The sequence below is a fragment of the Poeciliopsis prolifica genome, unplaced genomic scaffold, assembly GCF_027474105.1.
Source record: "Poeciliopsis prolifica strain line A6 unplaced genomic scaffold, Auburn_PproV2 SCAFFOLD059, whole genome shotgun sequence".
Classification (NCBI taxonomy): Eukaryota; Metazoa; Chordata; class Actinopteri; order Cyprinodontiformes; family Poeciliidae; genus Poeciliopsis; species Poeciliopsis prolifica.
Genome location: NW_026562434.1, coordinates 1,896,630 through 1,905,352, shown reverse-complemented (window position 1 = coordinate 1,905,352; position 8,723 = coordinate 1,896,630). Strand labels below are relative to the sequence as shown.

General features: G+C 40.6%; 1 long non-coding RNA gene across 1 annotated transcript; it reads left to right on the top strand.

The window, feature by feature from the left end:
• The first annotated feature begins 1,009 nt into the window (after positions 1–1,009).
• LOC129379635 (uncharacterized) lies at positions 1,010–2,574 on the top strand. Its single transcript, XR_008608207.1, has 3 exons — positions 1,010–1,092; positions 2,195–2,326; positions 2,461–2,574. It is a non-coding gene; the product is annotated as an uncharacterized LOC129379635 (long non-coding RNA).
• The last annotated feature ends 6,149 nt before the right edge of the window (positions 2,575–8,723 follow it).

Genomic DNA, 8,723 nt, shown 5'->3' with positions numbered 1-8,723 from the left:
ATCCTCATGTTTCATCAGTTTGAACCTCTGGGCTGATTAAGGCCTTATTGTTCCTCTGGTCACTAAGAACATCGATTAGACGTCATTTATTGACAGTACAACTATTATTCTTAACCAGATTAAAAGCATTTATCTGTGGAATGCTAAGTGTATGTATTGCTTGGTGCACATATTGTTGATATAGTTCAGGGATTCAAAGGTTTTTATTGTCATACCATCACCGGCCACCAGGGGCTCCCCAGCGTGCCCCAGCCCAGGCCAGGGTGGCTCCAGGGTGGGACCTCATGTACGGAGAGAACAACCCCTGTTTCCAACGGTCGTATCATCATAAGGGATCTTTGGGCTGCACTTGGTCTGGTCCCTCACCTAGAACCGTCTGCACTGGGCAGCAGAACTCCTGGATCACTGGGACACGCAAACCCCCCACCACGATAAGGTGGCAGCCATGGAGGGGATGTGTGTGTGTGTGTGTGTGTGTGTGTGTGTGTGTGTGTGTGTGTGTGTGTGTGTGTGTGTGTGTGTGTGTGCGTGTGTGTGTGTGTATGCGTGGTGGGGGTGTGTGTGGGGTGTGTGTGTGTGTGTGTGTGTGCGTGGGGTGTGTGTGTAGATGTGTGTGTGCACATCTATTCTGCACATACAGTAGCAATATGTTGTACTGTTCACAGCAACTAATAAGTGGGTCTCCATTTGTGGATTGTTTGGAAAACTGACAGCATCAATTTACTGGACTGAACTGGAGATTAATAAAACACGGAGTGGAGTTTTTTTCTGTGCATTTTTTGCCATAAAGGGATTGGAAACCAATCTGGAAAGATTTTTTACTGAAAACTAAAAACTAGATTTAATTGAACTCCATTAAAAACTTCTCTCCTTCCTCATGAAGACTTTATCAACCTGCCTGATTTCACTGCAGACTTTCCACTTTCTGCTTCTGCTGCTCTGAAATAAGAAACTACAAACCATGTGAGCTGTGAGGTCATCAGTTATGCAGCATCTCATGTTACTGAAAGTGGGCGACCCCGGTCCAGTTGTTGAGCCTCAGTTTGTTGTTCAGATATTTTTCTTCAACTGTTTGGATCATTTGAACAAACTGTAAGTTTTCTTTGTTTCCTGCTTGACCTTTTTCTACATGAACGTTCCTGCTGGTTGTTGGTCAACAGGTTCACTTCTGATTTCAGCTCAAAGTTTAATGTCTTCTGTTGGAAGGCTGATCTACAGGACTGTTAAATTACTGATGAACTGGAAACTGGAACAACAGGATGAACAGCTTATTATTTGTTTTCTGTTTTCTTCTCCAAAAATACTGATCTTTGATTTAGTTTCCTGGAATTAAACTCTAGTTTTCTGTTGCTTACTTTCAAAATAAAATATTGTTCAAAAATGTTTCATTTAATCACATTACATAGTTAATCTTTGATGGAGAAGATAATCTACTTGTAGAAATGAATATTTGTGAACTAAAATAGCTCCTAATATTCAGTCAGTGTATGAAAATGTTGCTCCATGTCTCCATCTAGTGGACGGAAAGACATAAAGCAGCTGATTGCAGCTTCCTCTGACTGACTGCATTAACCTGACACTCATATGACATTCCTGACAAGACTTGAACCCACAACTATAGAGTCTAAAAAATAACAATTAAAAAATACAATTAAAATAAACATCAATTATCTGCATTACCTTTACATCCAATCTAAGTCAGCAGTCAGTGGATCTGAAAACATGATGTCATAGTGATCACATTGAGCCGCCCATTGCATAAATGAACTAAGCAGCTACTTTTGGCCCCTCAGGCCTTCAGGATCCCCATAATTACTAACATTTTAACATGGACCACAGATATAGACATTTAATGTGTTTATTGAGAATGTCAATGCTGTTAAATTTGTTTTGTTTCAGCATAGATAAAATAAAAGATTGTAAATTGTTTAACATTTTAGATTTTAAGGATCTGACAAGTTTATTATGTAAAAGTACAAAGAACAATCGTCATAGTTAGAATGTTTTGTTATCATTCTGTTACCAACAATCAGCTTCCTCTGCCTCTCTGCTGTCTGACTGCATTCACCTGACACTGATATGAAGCAGAGAAGAAGAGCCAATCAGAGGAGGAGCAGCTGATCTTTTTCCAGCACTAATGATGTAAAGGATGATCAGAGTTGATGTGCAGATGAATGATGTGTTTCCTCTGCAGGTGAAGCTAGAAAGTGTGTGTGAGCTGATGTGGATTCAGCAGCATGGATCAGTGTGAGGACAGAGAGGAGGGAGTACCTCCCTCTAAAACCACTCTGTGTGGGGAAGATGAGAGCCAGAGCAAAGGTCAGAGGTGAGGTCACCATCTCTAACTGTCCACAGCCCTTTTCACACAGCGTTCACTATATCAGGCCAGAACAGACGTGGTGATGAAGCTGCTCCTGCTCCTCTTTGCTGATTAAGTTTTAATCATCATGTTTCTGTCAGGATCCATCAGAGACGCAAACCAGAACCAGAACCAGAACCCAGCTGTGTTTCCTTTAAGAGCGACAGGTCAAAGGATTTCGACATTAACTTTAAATCTCCTGGATCTCCACCATCAGAGAGGTGAGCTGTTTCTAACTGCTGTAACTTCTATTTATATCTGTTATTGTGGCCATGTGATGATAAGTTCTGTTGGGTTCTGTTGTCATGAAAACATTGGACTGATTTTCAGGTTATTTTTCTTTTCATATGTCAAAGATGTAATACGTATGATGTCTCCAGGGAAACATTTTCCAATAATGAACATGTTACTATGAACACAACAAAGTTCAACTGGATCCTTTGTACAAAAATCAAACAGGTCCGTTTGGATCCACAGTCTCTACCCAGAGCTTCACTAGTTAACAGAATCTCTAAATCTGATCTGATGTTTACCTGACATCAATTTAACCATCATTCATTGGACAGTTATTGACTCCATACAGAAAGAATCTTATAAATCCTCAGTCAGGACTCACTCATATAAACTATTATGTTGACATGACATTTGGACCAGAAACATTTAACTGTGTTTTATTCTGTTTAGTTTAAGCCAAATTTTTCCAAATGAAACACTCATTTATTTAGTCTGATATTAATATTAACACAAGAACAAATAGACAGAAGTGGATTTTATTTCTAGGTTGATATTTGCATCTTTCTCTAAAATCTGACAAAAGACAGATTCATTCTGAAATAAAACATTTTCTATGAATTATATTTATATAATTCACAAGCGGAGATCTAATTAAAGAGTCTGTGTTATCAAGCCAGCACACATAAACATGCACAATTATTAACGTACTTTTTCTTTGCAGCTTAAACTGAGATGGTCCATCGTGGGTGCACACGCGGTGTTTTCATTTCAGTTGGCATTTATTCTAATTTGTTACTTTCAGTAAAACATTTTCCCGGCTTTCTTTTTGAGTAGAGTAGTTTCCGGTTTGTGGCGCATCGGGAGCAAATTACGTAAAATTGTGCTGTCATCACAATGTGCTGGCTGTTTTCTATTTTGAGTGTATTTTGTTTACAAATTCATTTTTTATTATTATTATTTTGTATATTTTGGGAGTTTATTTGAGTTAGAAGTAATTGCTTAGTTTTTTGTTGTTTTGTTTTGTTTTTGATTGGACTTTATGGGGGCGGAGCCTGTGGCTTTAAAGCAGGGCTCTGTTCCACAGGGAGTCAGTCTGCACCTGGACTCTAGAGGTGCCACACTGAAGGTGAGACTATTGGACTTGGAAGATATTGATTGCTGTGCTGTTTTGCTTTTAACCTGACTTGGACTTCCTTTTGTAAATATTTTGCACCTGCCATTTTCACTGCACTGATAGAAAATAAAATATCACTCAAGTAATCTCTGGCCTTGGCCCGTCATTTTGTCCTTGTGTACGGTGGCCCAAGTCGTAAAAGAACCCCGTCACAGTCCACCTCTGAAGTTCACACATCCTCTAACATGGCAGATTATCAACCATTTCTACAGTGAAACTAAATATTTAGTGGATCTGATTGAGCAGTGGGCTTCACTGTCTCTAACGGACCATCTGGTTCTGATTGAAGCTCCATCAGATCCTCCTTGGATGGTCAGAGTGGAAATGATTCCTGGTTCTGCTCCATGTCAGAGCTCAACACTAAGATCACCAAACTGTTCTCTCAGTCATTTCAAACCAACATGTTGGTCTCAGAAACAAATCTTTCTGCTCTTTAAAGAAGGCTGGACATTATTCAGGAGGATCAATGATCAGGAACATGTTGGGGGATTGGACCGGTTCTGATAGGAATCATTTAGAACATCAAGTTGATGATCTGTCTGATTCTGTTTTTATTTTATAGTCACATAAAAAATATCTTGAAAGCAAAAAACAGAAAGGTTCTAATGAAAGCTTTTCTTTCAGGATCCATCAGAGATTCAAACCAGAACCAGAACCAGAACCCAGCTGTGTCTCATTCAAGAGCGACATATCAATGGATCTTCCCATTTGCTTTAAATCTCCTGGATCTCCATCATCAGAGATGTGAGCTGTATCTATTGCAGTAACTCTGGAAACTGAACCAGTAAGAACTCAGATGTTTCCAGTTATATTTCCAGAGTTTTGATTCATTATCTACAGAAATCAGCTGCTCTGTTCTCATGAAAACACCTTCATATCTTTATCTCTGGATGTTGATGATGATGTTCTGTTGCTTCCTGGCTCCATGTCAGACTAACAGTGGATCACATTTCCACTGGGAAATACCTGGTAAAGCCATTCTGGTCCATCAGGACTTGGTTCCTGTGTGCATTGTGAGAGCAGTTCAGCAGGGAAGGAAAGCTTCATGATGTGGTTGGTGAGATCTGCTGGAACTCAACCAAACTGAGCTGATGTGGACCATCAGAGGTTCTGCTAGTTCTTAATGGGATCAGCAGGAACATTAAATCTTTACAACTACTTAGATCACCTGGTTCACTGCTCACATCCAGATATCACTTCATGGACCTTCTGATTGTCTCTGTGTGGACAGATACAATGTGAGCTCACTGGCTTCCAGGGATCTACTGGATCCATTTTAAATCCTCACTATAACATCCAGGAGAGGATCCCACATGGACACACACCCACATTTTTCAGACCTCCTCCATGTCCACATCACCTCAGATCTAGTCATCAGAACCTGATGGACGTCCCACACTGTCCTGAAGACCTGTGTGGACAGAGCCTTCACTTCCACTGTCTCCAAGCTCTGGGAAACTGTCTCCACCAGCATCAGATCTGCTGACAGTTTGGACTGTGGAAGTGAAGTCTAAGTTTAAAATCAACTTTTTAAAATGTGTATTGGTTCAATCTGGTGTTAATGTTTTTCGTATTTGTAGTTCGTCTTTTTTCTCTTTCTAATGTCTTTGTATTGTGTTCATGTGATGGCCTATTTTTCTGCTTTTAGAGTTTTTATTGTGAAACATTTGATAATTTCCTCTGTGAATACTGCTGGATGAATATTTCCTGACTTCCTAATTGTTCCTGGTTCCTCCACAGAGTGGACCAGCAAAGCTCAGAGGTCCCCAGGGGTCCATCTGCCCAGCAGCATCAAACACAGCTGGACTCCATATTTATGGTCTGTATTTGAACAACAACTATTTTCCATGAGTTCTGTTCAAAGTCACCTTCATGCTGCACTTTGTAGACCAGAGGACTGTCAGTCTGTCCAACATCCATCTGGTGTTTGGCTCCATGATTTCACTCTGATGTTTCCTTCATCTATTATTCTGTTCCAGCTGCTGGAGGACAACATTGTTACTTTTGTGAAAAATGAGCTGAAGAAGATTCAGAAGTTTCTGAGTCCAGATTACTCAGAACATTCAGAGAGTCAGAGAGATGATGAGGTGTTGGAAGGTGATGATGAAGAGCAGAGGAGGAGCAGCAGAGAGGCAGTGATGAAGATCACACTGAACTTCCTGAGGACGATGAAGCAGGAGGAGCTGGCTGACCATCTGGAGATCAGTAAGAAGATTTCTATGAAGATTTGACCTGATGAATAAATCACACATTTACTAATGTTTGAAGAGATGGAATAATGTTTATTAAAATCATCTTCAGAAAATATTATCTTTTAGTTACTGATTTTACTTTTTGTGTTATTAGAAAAAAATGTTGCAGTTTGTCAACATCAACTTAAATCTGGTCTGAAGAAGAAGTTCCAGTCTGTGTTTGAGGGAATTGCTAAAGCAGGAAGTCCAACCCTTCTGAACCAGATCTACACAGAGCTCTACATCACAGAGGGAGGGGCTGGAGGGGTCAATGATGAACATGAGGTCAGACAGATTGAAACAGCATCCAGGAAAACACACAGACCAGAAACTACAATCAGACAAGAAGACATCTTTAAAGTCCCACCTGGAAGAGATCAACCAATCAGAACAGTGATGACAAAGGGAGTGGCTGGCATTGGGAAAACAGTCTTAACAAAGAAGTTCACTCTGGACTGGGCTGAAGACAAAGCCCACCAGAACATCCAGTTAATATTTCCATTCACCTTCAGAGAGCTGAATGTGCTGAAAGACAAAAAGTTCAGCTTGGTGGAACTTGTTCATCATTTCTTTACTGAAACCACAGAAATCTGCAGCTTTGAACACTTCAAGGTTGTGTTCATCTTTGATGGCTTGGATGAGAGTCGACTTCCACTGGACTTCCACAACAAGGAGATCCTGACTGATGCTACAGAGTCCACCTCAGTGGATGTTCTGCTCACAAACCTCATCAGGTGGAAACTGCTTCCCTCTGCTCGCCTGTCGATAACCACACGACCTGCAGCAGCCAATCAGATCCCTCCTCAGTGTGTTTGCATGGTGACAGAGGTCAGAGGGTTCAATGACCCTCAGAAGGAGGAGTACTTCAGGAAGAGATTCAGAGATGAGAACCAGGCCAGCAGGATCATCTCCCACATGAAGACATCACGAAGCCTCCACATCATGTGCCACATCCCAGTCTTCTGCTGGATCACTGCTACAGTTCTGGAGGACGTGTTGGAGACCAGAGAGGGAGGAGAGCTGCCCAGAACCCTGACTGAGATGTACATCCACTTCCTGGTGGTTCAGACCAAAGTGAAGAAGGTCAAGTATGATGGAGGAGCTGAAACAGATCCACACTGGAGTCCAGAGAGCAGGAAGATGATCAAGTCTCTGGGAAAACTGGCTTTTGATCAGCTGCAGAAAGGAAACCTGATCTTCTATGAATCAGACGTGACAGAGTGTGGCATCAATATCAGAGCAGCCTCAGTGTACTCAGGAGTGTTCACACAGATCTTTAAAGAGGAGAGAGGTCTGTACCAGGACAAGGTGTTCTGCTTCGTCCATCTGAGTGTTCAGGAGTTTCTGGCTGCTCTTCATGTTCATCTGACCTTCATCAACTCTGATGTCAACCTGATGGTAGAAAATCCACCATCATTTTTTACTAAGCTTTTTAACACTTCAAATATTAATAATCTCCATCAGAAAGCTGTTGACCAGGCCTTACAGAGTCCAAATGGACACCTGGACTTGTTCCTCCGCTTCCTCCTGGGACTTTCACTGCAGACCAATCAGAGACTCCTACAAGGTCTCCTGACAAAAACAGGAAGTAGCTCACAGACCAATCAGGAAACAGTTCAATACATTAAGAAGAAGATCAATGAAAATGTGTCTGCAGAGAAAAGCATCAATCTGTTCCACTGTCTAAATGAACTGAATGATCGTTCTCTAGTGGAGGAGATCCAACAGTCTCTGAGTTCAGGAAGTCTCTCCACAGATAAACTGTCTCCTGCTCAGTGGTCAGCTCTGATATTCATCTTAGTGTCATCAGGAAAAGATCTGGATGTGTTTGACCTGAAGAAATACTCTGCTTCAGAGGAGGTTCTTCTGCGGCTGCTGCCAGTGGTTAAAGCCTCCAACAAAGCTCTGTAAGGACATAGTTTGTTAATGCAGTTATTTGATAAAAATCTGCTATTGATGAGGTAAACATGTATTTATGTTTCAGATTATTTATTGGTTGATTGTCTCTTCAAAGTGTCTAAATTGAATTGTATTTCAGATTTTTGTCTTACTTCAGGTTAACTTAGAAAGTGAGCTATTACTGTTACAAGTTAAGTTTCTAAACTAACGAAAAGTAACTGTTAGAGATGATCAATAAACTGAACTGATCTTTTTATGCAATATTAACACTGGTGTTATGCCAGATTTACCAAGATTTTATTTTATAATTGCTTTTTACCAAATTAATTGTAAGAATAATTGGTAGATTACTCGATTACTAAAATATTTGTTATTGAACATCCCTGATGAAATAAAGTTTTCCAAAAAATATTTTTGATCCGAAAAAAATTAAAATTATGAGGAATTGTTTAATGACAGAATTTCCTCCCTGTCTCCTCAGACTGAGTGACTGTAACCTCTCAGAGAGAAGCTGTGAAGCTCTGTCCTCAGTTCTCAGCTCCCAGTCCTCCAGTCTCAGAGAACTGGACCTGAGTAACAACAACCTGCAGGATTCAGGAGTGAAGCTTCTCTCTGCTGGACTGAAGAGTCCAAACTGCAACCTGGAAACTCTCAGGTAAAATGTTCTCAATCCTGGTGAAACCAGATTTCTGTCCGTTACCTGCTATAAGTTATTATGTAAATTTTATTTCAGTATCAGATTATAACATCAGTAGATGTCTGACTGTGATGAGGCTAATCATGCTAAGTCTTGACACATAAACTCAGCTGGTTTTCATTTATTCCA